We start from the raw sequence: 16,121 nt of genomic DNA, 5'->3' as shown, positions 1-16,121 counted from the left end.
AGTATAGATGAAAAAATATTTCAGCCCCCCTAACTTTTAGTCCTGGTTCCGCCGCTGCCTGTGACAAGAGTAAGGATGTATAAGCTCCCTAGGACTATAGGTGATTTAGTTGGCTAGTTTGTATTGATTTTTGGTGCAAGAACAATTGGAAGGTCAAGAACTCAGTTCCTCATTTACTTAGATTGTTATATAGTAATATCATACCCTAGAAATTAGAAAGTGCTACTACAAGGTTTAAGTCATTTTTTAGTATTTTATATCACTTGATAAAGCAGACAATTAAGCAATCTTAAGAAAAGAACCAAGAAATTTGTGATGGTGCTATTCAAATTCAATTCCTAGTGATTTATGTGATTGGGATGTATCTAATTAATATTTATACTCATGCCTGCCTTGTATTATATTAGTCGGCATAATAACAATCGATGAATATATTGAAATTCTAAAAATATTCTTTAGTACATTTGAATTTAATTTATGATACTAAAAATTATTTTATATCAATATATTTATCTCTTGATGTTAAAAAAAATCTTATTATAATTAGTATTTTCAAGGGCTTTTTTCATAACTAAATAGCTTCTTAATTTTTTTACAAAAATGCTTTTGCAAACTTTCAATATTTTAAAAATATCATTTTTTATAAATTATTTATAAATTTACGACTTGCAACGCAAATAGTTGCAAATGAGAAATTAATATGCAACATCTATAACAAATACGATTTGCAACTTCTACAACCTCGTTTGCAAGAGTTGTAAATGAGAAATTTCACTTGCAACTTTATTTTCAATATTGCAAACTGATGTTGTAAATGAGGTTGCAGAAGTTGCAAGTCGTATTTTTGTAAATAAATGAAAAGAGAATTGTATTTTTAAAAAAAAATCAACTTGACAGTATTTTTGTATATAATTTGTAAAAAGTTGGTATATTTATAAACAATCCTATTTTCAACCTCAATTTAAAATCTTGACGATTAATTATACTAAAAAAATTATTTTTTTTCTTCCAAATAATGTGACTAAGGGGCCATATGTTAAATCTGGATAATAATTTCTGAACGATACAAATTTCTGGTCGGATAAAATCTGAATGGAATGAGTAAATATTGTTTGATTCAAATTTATGGACGGATAATATCTGAATAGAATGAGTAAATACTATTTGATAAATAAAATCTATTGCAGTTTTCTATTTGTTAAATTTTAGATAAATTACCAACTTCAAAAATCAAGCACTATAATACTATTACATCCGTCCCACTAGATTCTTTATGATTTTCTTTTTTGGACGTCCTACTAATTTTTTAACATTACAAAATTTTCCTAAAATAGTTACGAGTCCCACTACTTTCCCACTTTTCTTCCCTTTTCACCCTACTTTTACTACACTATCTCTCTTTTATATAATATTAAAAATTAATGGGTCCCACCACTTCACCCACTTTTATTTCTTTTTTCTCCTACTTTCTACATATTTCTTAATCTCCGTGCCCAAACCGAATGTAAAGAATTCGGTGGGACGGAGGGAGTATTATTTATCAATGTCCTAATGTGTGTGTGTATAGATAATAAAAATTAAATTTTATTATATTTTTGGAAATAAAAAGTGTTAAACAGTTTCTTTTGCGTAGGGAAAGAAATACTACATCGTTATATGTACTAGGTACATCCGGCATCACATAACTTTATTTTTTGAAACTATTGTTAATGAGATCAACCAACCATCCAGCTTCATTTTTGAGGAGGTATGGTTCAGCCGTATTTCCGTTTCGTCCAGATTCGTCCAGACGAATCTCACTTTACCAAATAAGCTGAACCACTGCTCTCCTCCCCGTCCAGCTCTTTTTGTCTCGTCACGGGGTTAACAAATGACCCCTAAACCAAGTTTGGTATATGAATGGGAAAAATGTGTTCAACAATGGCATGATAATAGAAGGATCTGAATATAACGTTATTTTTTGTTCGATAATGTTAATATTTGGTAATTTCATTTTTGTGTTCTATAATATTATAATTTTTGTTTCGTATTTTCGATACAAAATATGAATTTTGAATTTAAACGCATTTAAAAAACTAAAAACGTAATAAAAATAGGAAACACATCATAAATAAAGTAATATAAGAGAAAAATAAAATAAAATAAATGTAAAGAATATAAAAACAAAAATCAAAACTAAAAGCATTACTTTTGACACAAGTTTCAATTCGGTGTTAATATAGTTATACTATGCACAGCTGATATGCACAGGCCGGCCAATTCTCTACCACTCATGTCTCTTGTTACCTCTTATAGTTCCTCATTATAGTTCCTCATTGAACCATCCCTAAAAATTATCAAATTGAAAGAACTAAAATAAAATGGAAGATAAACATGTTTGGTACCATCCTATATATAGTAATGGAGAGTCAAATCCATATTTAGTATTAAATTAAAGAAGTCTTAGACTTTGCTTTTACTTGTATGTGTACATATATACTTTCTCAAATTTCAAACATGACAATGAATGGGGACATAGGGAGTGCATATATACACTAGCTAGGGAACCTCTTTTTTATTAAAACTAATTTCTTTTTTAGCTAATCAATTAAGACAATATATATTAAATATAAAGGGTTTGGTCTAGGATGCTCAATTACAAGAAATAGAACAAGCATGGAGAGACCGTCAAAAAACAAGCTGAATGAATTTTACCAATGCAAAATAGATATTATTAAAGTCAAACAATTCTACATCCAGCCAACAAATTTTTACAAGTCTAAACACCGGGGACAAAGTTATGTAGTCCCGTAGAAATTGAATAAAGTTTAACAAAATAGTTTCATACTAAAATGTAAGAGATACTAAAACAAAAAGAGTCATCAATAATCGAAGAAGAAGTATTGAAATTTATGTGTATTTTGTAGAAGTTTTTTTTAATCTAGTAGGATGCCACCGTTTCTTGAGAAATTTAAAGCAATATAGAGAAGAAGAAAAAAATGAAATTTGGATAGTGTAAACATCTTTTATCATATTTGAGGTGGCAAAAAAGATGAGTCAAATTCAGTTTAGTAATATTTAGCAAACTCACAAACTAACAACAAATACAGGCGTTACAAATTGTAAAGTGGTCAAATCTCACCGCTACACTACACAACCGTTTTTGTACTTTACTAAAAATTAATGTTAATCTTATCATCATACATTTTACATGTGACCTTTGGCTACCTCTAACCATCATACATAAATACTAAGTCCTCAAAGACAATTTTACATAGGAGCTCTCTCAAAGGTGTATAATCATGTATCAAGTTGTGACCTTTGTGTATTATTAGTTTATAAAATGGAATTAAAGGGAAATCACCAATTTACAAGCCCTGGCGATGAGTTGATGACATACTCGGTCAATCAGATTATGCTACTTCATCAATTGTTTGAGGAGTCTCACAACCCAACTGACTCTGATATGCTTGCAATGATCCGTGATAATTCCATTCTTTCTAATCTTAATCTTTTATCATATTTGAGGTGGCAAAAAAGATGAGTCAAATTCAGTTTAGTAATATTTAGCAAACTCACAAACAAACAACAAATACAGGCGTTACAAATTGTAAAGTGGTTAAATCTCACCGCTACACTATACAACCGTTTTTGTACTTTACTGAAAATTAATGTTAATCTTATCATCATATATTTTACATGTGACCTTTGGCTACCTCTAACCATCATACATAAATACTCAAGTCCTCAAAGACAATTTCACATAGGAGCTCTCTCAAAGGTGTATAATCACGTATCAAGTTGCGACCTTTGTGTATTATTAGTTTATAAAATGGAATTAAAGGGAAATCACCAATTTATAAGCCCTGGCGATGAGTTGATGACATACTCGGTCAATCAGATTATGCTACTTCATCAATTGTTTGAGGAGTCTCACAACCCAACTGACTCTGATATGCTTGCAATGATCCGTGATAATTCCATTCTTTCTAATCTTAACTTGGAGCACATCAAGGTTTGGTTCAAAAAGATCAGGTAATATTTTTTTTCTTTTTGGTGGGGTAAGCATTTGTGCCCTTTTATAATTTTCCTTGTCTATCTATTAAGATTAGTATTATTGTAATATTCGCTTTCATTCAATAAGATATGTAAGTTGATGAAAACACATTAGGTAATATAAATGATCTAAGAACTCATTCTTAACAATAATTCATATTTCTCAATGATCTTCTATGAACTCTATGAAACAGTTTCACAAAACTTGAGTAATATCCTTTTTTTTCTTTTTAAAGCAAATCAACTTCAATTGCTTTTTGTGTGTTTGTAAAACCTCATGGTTTATAAATCTTTGATTATTATTAATTCAGGGTGACTCTCTCCTAGTTTGATTAGCATTATGAAATTAGCTTAATTTTGACAATTATTGAATTATTTAATTTCAAAAGTGTATAAATTTTCAAAGTTGCGGCTATGACCGAATTCCATCTTCTTTTTTCTGTAGGTGTGCCGTGGAGCTAAAGAAGGAGGCTCTTATGCTGGATGTGCATATGGCTATTAAAATGGAACAACTTCTGATGGAGAATGACTTTCTTCGGGGTGTTGTCAACCAATTTTATATAGAAAAGGAATATATTCGTAACCTAATGCGACATGTATGCTATATATATAGTGCCTAATTTACTATATTTCAATTTGCTAATTAATGTAATTCCTTTTTTTTAGGCAAATTATACGCAAACACACACACACACACACACACACACACATTGTATTTTTAATGTCAGGTCCTGTGATTCCCATGTTATACAGGTTTCAGTTCAATCTCTTATTGCACCAGAACTCCCAAGATCTGTTTTGAAGAATTTGAGGATGGCCGCTAATAGAAATCTAATGCAGTTAGAAAATGAATACCTTTACTTTGAGTATCTGATGATAGTAAAGGGGAATGCGTATGCTGGGAAGGTACTCTCATAAGTATTACATCTTAACCACTATTGCAAGTACTACCTTTATATTAATATTTTTTATACACATGTAACTCTTCTACTCTTAAAAAATCTTATTTTCAAATGCTAGGGAGCACAAGACATCTAATGAGATTACAGTTATCATTAACCAAATGCTAGTCGAACATTAACCAAATCCTAGGGAGCACAAGACATCTAACAATTAAGAGCAATGGAAGTCGAACATGTCACTATTTTTGTGGGGTTGATGAACTTGTTGAAATAAATATATGTAATTGTCACTTTTGTTGGATTCATTGACGTGGAAGTTAAAAGTTTTAAATCGGATATATACCGGTCTTGATTGATGATTTGTTTATAGTTAGCATACACTTTTTATGGAAGCCATTATATTTGGATCACATAGAATGAAGAGGCATTTCAAAGTTCCCTTTGAAATAGATTTTAGAATAAATTATATTTGGATCATATTATATTCTAACAATAGATATTATGTTAATGAATTATACATACTTGCTTGGTTTTATAGCTCAGAATTAATTTTTCTATCCACATTGCAGATAAGCTTGAGCACAATGAGATTTCGCACGGTAACAAGAGAAAGGATGTATCAGATTATGAGGATTGTACGTGATTTAGTTCGCTAGTTTGCCTGGATTCTTGGTGCAAGAAAAATTGGAAGGTCAAGAACTGAGTTTTTTCATTTCAGCATTTGCAGACTTATATCGTAATGGCAAGTGACCTTAAGATGTTATGCTATGTTCTGTATTTGTCTTGAGACAGCTAAAAGTAATATGCATTCGATTATATCATATATTTCGATTGTTGCACATACAGTAATATCATGCAGAAGAAACTAGAAAGTCCTACTATAAGTTTTAAGTCTTTTTTCTGAATTTTATATCAATTGGTAAATTAGGTAATTAAGCAATCCTAAGAAAAAAACAAAGAAATTCCTTTGGTGACGTTGAAATTCCATTTTTAATGGTTTATGTGATCGGGGTATATGTAAGTAATATTTCTACTCATGCCCACCTTATATTGTATTTTTTTTCCATAACCCACCTTATATTGTATTAGTTTGCAGTAAGAATATTGAAATTTAAAAAAAAACATATATTCCAATTTAATTTATGATATTGAAAATAATTTAAATTTAAAATATTTATCTTTTTAGATTAATAGAATCTTGTTATAATTAGTATTTTCACCCTTTACTTTGGAATCCTGACCCTGAATTATGCTAAAAATGAAGGAGGATATCCACATTCTTTAAAATATCCTACATTATTCTACCCATGGGTATAGAACTAGGTCGATTTACCATGGCCAATGTTGGGCGCGACTATGGCTCAGTCATTCCTGCACCGAAAAAGATGTTAATGACACCTGGTAATATAAAGTTGTACTTTGATATTTAAAAAGCTTTTCGACTTTAGAATGACATGCATTTGAATTATCACTAGTGAACTTGGGAAATCCCAACTGATCGACTCTAGAAACAAGGTATATACACCAAATCATTCTCCTAGTTCCTTCCAGCCGTGTGTTCTGACAGCCCAAATTTACAAGATACTACATGAGAGCTAGAGAAAATTGATTAATTGATAGCCTCTTCAAGTGATTTCAGTTTCTGCAAAACGCCGGTCTCTATTCTTCGCAGCAAGTCCAACCATATAAAATTCAAATGCGTTCCTTGTTGGTTTCCATGAAAGGAGTTGATAGCCCTGATAAAAGTTATCTAACAATTCAGAGCAGAGGAATGCGAACATGCCACTATCTTTGTCGGGTTAATGAACTTGTTGAAATAAATGCATGTAATTGTCACTTTTGTTCCAATCATTAAGTAGAAGTTGTAAAATCGGATATACATGTGTCTTGATTGATGTAGTGTGTATAGTGGGCATAACTTTTTATGAAAACCATTACATTTGGTTCGCATGAAAATGAAGAGGCATTTCAAAATTTTCTTTGAGATAGATGTTACAATATAATATGATCCTAAAACCTATAGAGGTTGGGCTGATGACTTAGGATCATATTTTATTACAACACATATTGTGTTAATTGTACACTGTAGGCAAACACCTTTAACAAATGCTAACTTGCTGCTTGAATTGATATTACATTTTTCCTTGAAATTCTTAATAACAAATCTAGTTTCAAGTTACAACATACAGACATTCATGTTATTTATATTCTTGTTATCTCTGTACTATTTCCTTAAAGTTGCATATGTAAATTTTCTAGGGAAGGGCATTGCAGAGGATGGTGGCAACTCAGACATAGGCCGACGTGACGGCGGGGCTCTAGTACGGAGTCCAAAGATCCCGAACTCCGTCCACCACCTAATATTGGATCTAAAAGTGGTCTCGTGATCAAGGGTTAAACTTTTGTAGTGAATTATGTATGTAACAGTGAAACTTTTGTACGATGGCATGGAGCCATGGACAAACTTTTGTAACAATTATTTACATTTTGGCGTTTCCAATATGAATATATGGTTGCGTGTTTATGAATATGTTTACATTTTGGCATTTAAAAAGATTGATTGCATGTTTGAGCAGGTTTATGTATATATGTGTGTGTTTTTTGATGCCAGAACAATGACGGGAAACAAGGAAAAACGACATGTACAAAAAACAAGGATCCCAAACTTACATCAGAATTATATATAAAAAATAACTCTGAAATCCGTCGCAATAGCTTACTTTTACGACGAAAATTCCGTCATAGTTTAGAAAGAAAATTGCTAGCTAAGACGCACTGTAAAGTGCGACGCTATTTAAATCGCAAGGTAAACCATTTACGACGAAAATATTCTGTCGTAAGTTTAGAAAGAAAATGTTAGTTGGGACCCACCCTTAAAGTATGATGCTATTTCCGTCACGTGGCAACTATTTTACCATGAAAGTTTTTTGTCGTAACTTCAGAGAAAAATTTGTTGGATGGGACCCAAACTTAAAGTACAATATTTTCTCCATCGTAACTTTTTGATGGACCCATCGTATATTGACTTACGACTTAATTGTAAACTTGTGACGAGATTTATACAGAAGACCAAAATTTGAACTTAAGATGCGAGCAAAAGCGACAAAACTATTCTGCGACAATAACTACCATTTATGAAGGATCTAGTATTAAAGATTGGTCATAAAAATGCTAGTTTTTTTTTTTGCTAAGTAAAAATGCTAGTTTTTTGTAGTGATCAAAATGTATGTTGAGAACTTGATATTTCCTTTCCCCTTTTTTAACTAAAATCTATCCTCATATCTTAGATCGTCTATATATATTATAAATTTAGTATCAAAACATAGTAAATATTCTAACATATTCCTCTAAGATGAGGAGTACATGGTAGTCATGTATGTATGCTACAAATTTGGTATCAAAATACTATAAATATTCCAACATATTCTGAGAATATAATATTTTTCCTTTTTAAATAAGAGTATATATAATAATTTTTGCATTGCTATTTTACAAATTAGTCTTTTTTCCCTAAAAAAAAGGTCATTAACAAAATAATATCCTCCCTCCTACTTGTTTGAATTTTTCAACCTCCTATAAAAATAACACATCGATTGAGAAAATCAAAACTCCTCCCTGTCTCATGTTCATCAAAATGGCATAAGTAATAAACCCTTAAATAATCTTAAAAGTTTATACGCGTCTTGAATTCTATAAATAATCTATTGTAGTACCAAAATCCACACTCATCCCATTTTCTTCACAATCTCAACTTTAATATTTCAATAATTTACAAAGCATCCAAGAAAGAGACGGAAGGTGCAACAATGACAACAAAGAGAACATTAACCCAACAACATTATTCATTTACCAGGACAACAAAAATCTCCTTCAACTTTCCATTAATCAGCAATCAAGAACATGAATAAGAGCATGTTGTTAGAATTTTTAAGTGATGTAACCCATCTCTTTGTTTCTGGTCAAATGACTTCCAATCCGGTTTCTTGCCTGATTCAAAGGTCACTGATAGCCAAAACGCAAACGGGGTTGAGAATACTAATTTTATACAGGGCACGGTTCTTAAATCCACAATCAAGCGTTTCATATAGGCAAACTGATGATATACTTGGGCATTGGGGATTCAAAGATTGTTTCATTTTCTTTGAGCATCCAGCATTTTACTTTTCAAGCAAAAACTCATAACAGCTATACAATCATTTTGCTTGGGGTTATTTCCTTTATTTTGCAGTTTCATCCTCTTCATGTGCAGTCATGGTGTCAAGACCCAGAAAACCCGAAGAGAAAATGCAATTTCAGGAACCCAAAACCCTATAAAAAAAATGGCTTAATGACCTTTTAGCCCTTGAAGTTTGGGTGGAAGTTTCGATGCGGCCTCGAAGTTTAAAAACGTACCTTTCGACCCTCAAAGTATCTTTGTCGTACCTTTTAGCCCTTATCACATATACCGGTATATAACGGGGGTGGACAAAGTTGACATTTCACATCTGAGGGTTAAAAGGGGCATTAAACATTAAGGGTTAAAAGGAACATCTAATGTATTTTAATGTATTCTTTAGGGGTTAAAAGGAACGAGATGTATATACTTTAAGGGTTAAAAGGTACGCTCAAACTTTACCCCAAATATGAATTGTCAAGTTTATCCCCCGATTTATACCGGTATTTTTAAAAAGGGCTAAAAGGTACGACAAAGATACTTTGAGGGACGAAAGGTACGTTTTTAAACTTCGAGGCCGCATCGGAACTTCCACTCATACTTCGAGGGCTAAAAGGTCATTAAGCCAAAAAAAATCTATTTCAAGAACAGTAAAGTCCACAAAATGCAACTTGAAGAATCCAAAAACCCAAGGAAACAAATACAATTTCCGCAATTCAAAAAACCAAGAAAGATAAACAGAAAATGGAATAAAATTAACAAAAAAAATATGCGGCAAGGTGGATAGAGAGGTGTGGCTTGATATTCATATAAGGACACATATTAAAACTGATATTTTAGGAATGATAGAACATATTCATATACACTTTTGGTAATATAAAAAATGGCAATTGTGCTTTTTTGTTGACGGTTACATGAAGGATATTAAATAAATCAATATAATATTATAATTTGAGCTCATAAAATAGTATTAAAGACATCTATATCATTATATTAATATCATAATTTTAGCATATATATTGTTATCTTTTGTGGTTATTTAAAATTCTAAGACTATAATTATATTTTAAAAAATAACTTGAATTCCTTAATGATAACCAGAATTTAAATTTATATTAGATATTTACAAAAGAATTTTTGATTTAAAGTGCATCATCAACTTTTAAATATAAAATCATTTTAATTTTCTATTCCCCTTATTGGCCTTTATTATTCCAACTTTAAAATTAAAAATTAAAAACAAGACGGGCCACATTTCTTTTAATTTGGCCAAGTATCCCATATACAAAAGTCCAAACGGAGAAAAAAACCCTATAGCTTCTGTGTATATATTATCATCCCTCTCCGCCTCTCTTTTCCACCGTGATGCATTGTATTTTGATTGATTATTTTGAATAATAAATCATCCCTTCAGTAGTATTATTTAAATGAGATTAAAAATATATAAAAAAAATCAAGAAATAGATGATATACCACTCAATAAACCCAAATCTATGTAATTTAAAACTCTTCAATTTATGGAGTATATTCTAATTTAAAAAACTCTTTAATTTATGGAGGAAATATATTTAATATATTTACACTCTGGTTTTTTTATTACAAAGACCTCTTTCCTTATAAATTTATCTTTAGCCTAAATCGCTTCAGAAAAACCCTAGCCCCCCTCCCCCAATGTTTACGGGACTAACTAGGTCATTCAGTTCGCCGTCATTTCACCTCGAAATTTCTCTGTTTACATTCATTCCAAGGAACGGCATAATTCTCTTATGTTCATTCCGCTTTTGATCATCTATTTCATATGGTTTTTACGTACAATAGATGCTTTCATATATAGCTGCAAGGTACGTTTTTCTTGTTTAGTTTCATTTAAATCTATATTTAATTTCAGTTGATTGTTGTTATATATCTTCATACAATTATATCAATGCTAATCGTACCACTTGTTTGATAGATGGCTAGTTTTGATGCTATCATGTATAGATCAGTTTTATTTGAGTATGTTTCCAGCAAATTTAACTAATCTTGTTTGCATAGTCCTGATCTAATTTTGTTTGCATTATATGGGTCACCATTGCCGCCAATGTTTACAGCTTCGGGGTAAAATTGATGGAATTTTTGTCTGGAAAAGCACATGGGACCGAGTTGGTGAAGCCGGATATCTCTGCGGGATAAGTTGGATGATGGGATCACAGTCTTGATTGCAACTAAAACCGGATGCTGTTAATCCTTAATGTTGCGCTAGATCCTTACTTGAATTTACTTGTGAATAATTATCCGTTGCTGCAGGGACAACTATGCAAAAATATACGACTCTTTCTGATGCCATGGATTTGATTACGTCTACCTGTGCAGGGACAACTATGCAAAAATCTTCGACCCTTTGTGATGCCATGGATTTGATTACGTCTACCTGTGCAATGGAATTAGTTGGAAAGGTAACTGCAAATGAGTCACTTTTCCCAATATTATCTTTAGAGCACATCTGTTTGTTTCATTCTCTATCATCTACGTGCATATTTTGGGACATGTGTATGAGCTCTTCTAATATGCATCAGGATGTGACTATTATAAGTGTCAGGATCAAATTAAAATAAAGTTTTGATTTCGGAAAAGACAGAAGTTTAAGTTTTCGTAAATTGATATAAAATGATTTATATATATCGATACTACTTGATGGTCGGTGGATATGCTTCTCTGTTTGGCCGAGAACCTTTTTAAAAGTAAACTCGTAAACTTTGGGTGCACACTGTAGTACCCAACACTAAGTGATATATAGTCTGGTTTTGGTTATTATAATTAAAATATTTGTTTTTTACCCGAATATATAAAACTAAGCTAATCAAAAAATGAAATTTTTATGATTACTTATAAAATAAGAACCTTCAATAGGTATTTAAGAGGGCATCTAAATCTGTTTTTGTAAAGGCATATCTCGTTGTTCCTTTCTTTCATCTGCACTATCTTCCCAACTCCTTCATTTTATTATTATTTTAACTAAAATACGTTTTTAAAAAGATTTTCAACCAAAACGGTATCAATTTATCTTCTTTTCTTATATCACCTAAGTTAAAGGTGGATCGCTGAAGTTAGCGAACTGGAGCGTGTGATCGATGTCGAAGAAGTATCGTGTTCATGAAGAAAGTGAACTGAATCGCAGTTTCATAAGCTGAACAACGAACCATGCAACACTGATCCAATTAAATGCGATCCATTGATATGCCTCAGGATTAAAGAAATATTATGGATGCAAGTAAATCATTATACCAATTTGTTATCAAGAGTATAGATCATGGGTCTCACTTTCCGCAAATATAAGGTATATCATAATATCTATTTTTTGTTGTCACCGTACACTAAATTAACAAATTGAAAATTCGATACACCTGCATTTTGATTCACATTTTAATGATGTTTTAGCCATTGAACCTTGTGCTGATGTACATATATTACCTGGTACAAGCAAGTTTTAAGCCCCAAGTGGGTTTGAATTTTAGAATGTAGTCATCCCCTTCTAAAACATTTCATATATATATTTGTTTTTTATTTTGTTAATCTGCAGTAATGCTTGGATTACTAATTCAAAGAGAGAATCAGATTCTGGTATAAGTCCCAATTTATTCTGGTATAAGTCCCAATTTCAATCTACTTTTCTTATTCTACTGGAAGTAATTGGTCCTTATAGCCAAGATCTTAATGTATTCTTCTAGGGATGTTGTTTCTATATGTAGTGGGATTCCTACATACATCTTTCATGCAATTGTCTTCAGGTATTTATTTTAATCTTTGTCCTGCCTCTCAGAAGCAATTGTATATTTTATTAGTTTCTGTATGGCCTGATACCTGTCCCAGGCCCTGAACAACCAATCCAGAAAGCTTTTCTTCTTTTTCCGAAGTTCAAGTTCTGCTAAAAAGATATTGATATGATCAACAGTCGGCTGATCTTTCATTTCTTCATCGGCAAATATGTGTTCTCGTGGAGGTAGGATCACATGCCGAAAAGTTGATAAGACATATAAAGTGGTTTAGAGCTTATCCTCTATCGTCCGAGGCCCTGAGTTCGACCCTAGCTCACCCGAGAATTTATTATAACAGATACTCACTCGTAAGGCTATAAGCCATATTTGTCAAAAAAACACAAATGTGAATACCACAACATAGTGAAATCCTTTAAGCGAGGGTAAAACCACAAGTTCAAAAATACTCATGGAAGGTATGAATCAATATGATAAATGCATTAAAATACTGAAATTGTTGCCTCACCTAACACACTTGAAAATAATTACTCTCTCAGTTTATAACCTCAATTAACGTACAAAACCTCCTGCCTAGAGCCATCTGCTCTCATGTGTCTATTATTTCTCAGTACACTCGTGCGCAGACTTCTGCACGCCTCTGAAACATATCGGACCTATCTCAAGAATCTTTTCAGCAAGAAAATAAAATTTTAGGGAGTTTGTTTAACACTTAATATCGTAAGCATGTAGGCAAATTATTCTTACACTTATTAAATAGCACCCTGTCCTTCACAGCCAATGTGGAGCTCCTAACGGTTTTTTCCCCAAATGGGAGGACTCCAACACCACCAAATAGTAAATATAGCTCCGGCTTTTTTGTTGTTCCTCATAGCTGAACTGTCTGTGGAAAAGCAAACTCTCAAATACCTTAATCTTGGTATTTTCTACAACAGAGTTTGCACAAGCTAATAAGATATATTACTTTTCATTACATTTTCCTCGTCTATTCAATTGAACAGTATACGTCTGATTTTAGTATGTTAGGTTATTATTTCTTCTGAATTACAATGACTATTTCATAATTGATATCGTTAAATACTTTAATAAGATCAAATTTTATAAATCACTGAATCACATTTAATCATTTAAATCTGTTTTTTTCTTGAACCCATGGGCTCATTAATCCATTCTATCACTTTGAATAGAACTGCAATATATTTGTAACTGTATATAGTATGTGGAAATCGAGTTTATAACCTTCCTTCTATTCATCCGTCTCGTCCGCAAAATTATTTGTTGACAATTAATTGACTGCTTGATAGTGCAGACAATATATGTGAAGAACAATAATAAAAGCACGAGCTAATGTACATGGTACCAATACAAGTGAGCGAATGTTGGGAGGCAAACAGTTATGAGCCCGGTAAGTCCATTCTTATTTCTTATCCTGTTTTGGGAGCTGCAATTCAGTGCAAGTCATGGCAACCCCGACCTCACAAATTAACTTAAAGTTTGCTGTTTTTATTGAAGAAAACCGGTAGGTTATTGAACACTACTTGATTTTATTCCCATCCTTGTACATATGGCTTGGCATTATGAGGCCTGCATAGTGCATACTGCAGTTTTAGAGATTTTTGCTCGAATTAAACATGTGCGTTTTGAGAATAAATGCCCATTTCTCCCACTGAATCACTTTTGTTTACGAACCTTAAAACTTTCTATCTTTTTTTTCTCATTTCCTCATAGATATGTTATTTCTACTTCTGGTTTTGTTAATAATTTGTCATTTTATTCCTACCACAATTCATTTCTTCCAGCCAACCAGACATAACAATTAACATTGGACTTCCAAATTCATGCCTTTTTTTCTAAAGGATCTGGGTTACTGGGTATTATAAACTTAAGCCTAGCAACCAAGCATTTAGGAATAATGTTGTGGTAAATTTATGTAAAGTTCGTTATCGGGGAAGGACTGAATAGAATATTAAATCAAGTATATTACTTCTTTACATTCAAAAGTGTAGAGAAAAATTGTTGTTTTTACAATCAGCTAAATTAAACCAATGAGCAATTAAAATTATGAATTAACGATGATAAAAAGCAATCCAAGAATTAGGTTTTTCTGTTGGCGATAGTGAATGTCAATTAATTGCGATATACGAGTCCCTACTCTGCTAAAAACAACCTTTTTATTGTTTATAATGTTCTCTCCCAAGATACAAAATAACAACCTTGACGTCACTCTCATGATCAATGAATATCAAATTGTAAGCTATTACGAAGCAAGGGTTTTCATGTTTTGTAACTCGCGTAATAATCTCATAATTAATTAATTGAGTTATGTCTGTCATATCATGAACTGGAAATATAAATCATCTTCCGATTCATTAAAAATCCTATGAATTCAAGTATAGGTTTGTGACTCCTATAAAAGTGTTAAGCGCTCAATGACAGATTAGCACACGTAGAGAAATCACAATATTAGATCAAACAAGCATATTAAGCCAACAAATACTTCGTAATCCATCTAATCTCAGCAATACATTTTTATTCCTAAAGTAAATCACAACCACACATTTTATATTTTAAAATTTTCTTTTACTCCACCCACCTCCCTCACCACCCACCCACCGCCACATCTCCGGTTATACTCCTCAAACCCCTAGACGGTTACGATTCTCCGATTCTATAAATATCCCCACAATATCCACCCCCACTCATCACATCTCCTACATTTTCATTTTACTCACTTTATCTTTCCTAGGGTTTTTAATATCTCCCTCTACAATCACTCCAATGGCTGAACAGGAGGTGAAGAACGTCGACGCTACCAAAGGGAACGCTTCGGTGGTGGCATTTACGGTGATGAAGTCGATGCTGTTCGTCGAGGCGCCCAAGGCGAATGACACCATTCTATTCTATAAGTCGGCGTTTGGCGCCGAAGGAGAAGCCACACATTTGTAGATGGTGGTGGTGGTCTGTAGATGGTGGTGTGGTGATGTGGTCGTGGTGGTGATTTAATTGTAATGATTTATATTTAAATTTGATGATTTTCATTATGATTTTGGTGGTCGGAGTTGATGAACGTAGCCGGTGGTCGGATCTGGTGGGTATGAATAGTGGCCGGGTGTGGTGATATTCGATTGTCGGCATTGATTTTTCATTTTCTGGTGGTGATTTTTAGTTTTTCAGTGACGATTTTTTGTTTGACATGGTGATTACTAGTGGTCACTTAAGATGGTGCCGTCCGCAAATGGAGTTCGGCGGTGGGTGGAGATGGAAGGTGGTGGAATTAGA

This window comes from Daucus carota, chromosome 4, assembly GCF_001625215.2.
Source record: "Daucus carota subsp. sativus chromosome 4, DH1 v3.0, whole genome shotgun sequence".
In the NCBI taxonomy this organism is placed as follows: domain Eukaryota; kingdom Viridiplantae; phylum Streptophyta; class Magnoliopsida; order Apiales; family Apiaceae; genus Daucus; species Daucus carota.
The sequence above is the reverse complement of the archived record's forward strand: the minus strand, read 5'-3'. Positions refer to the sequence as shown.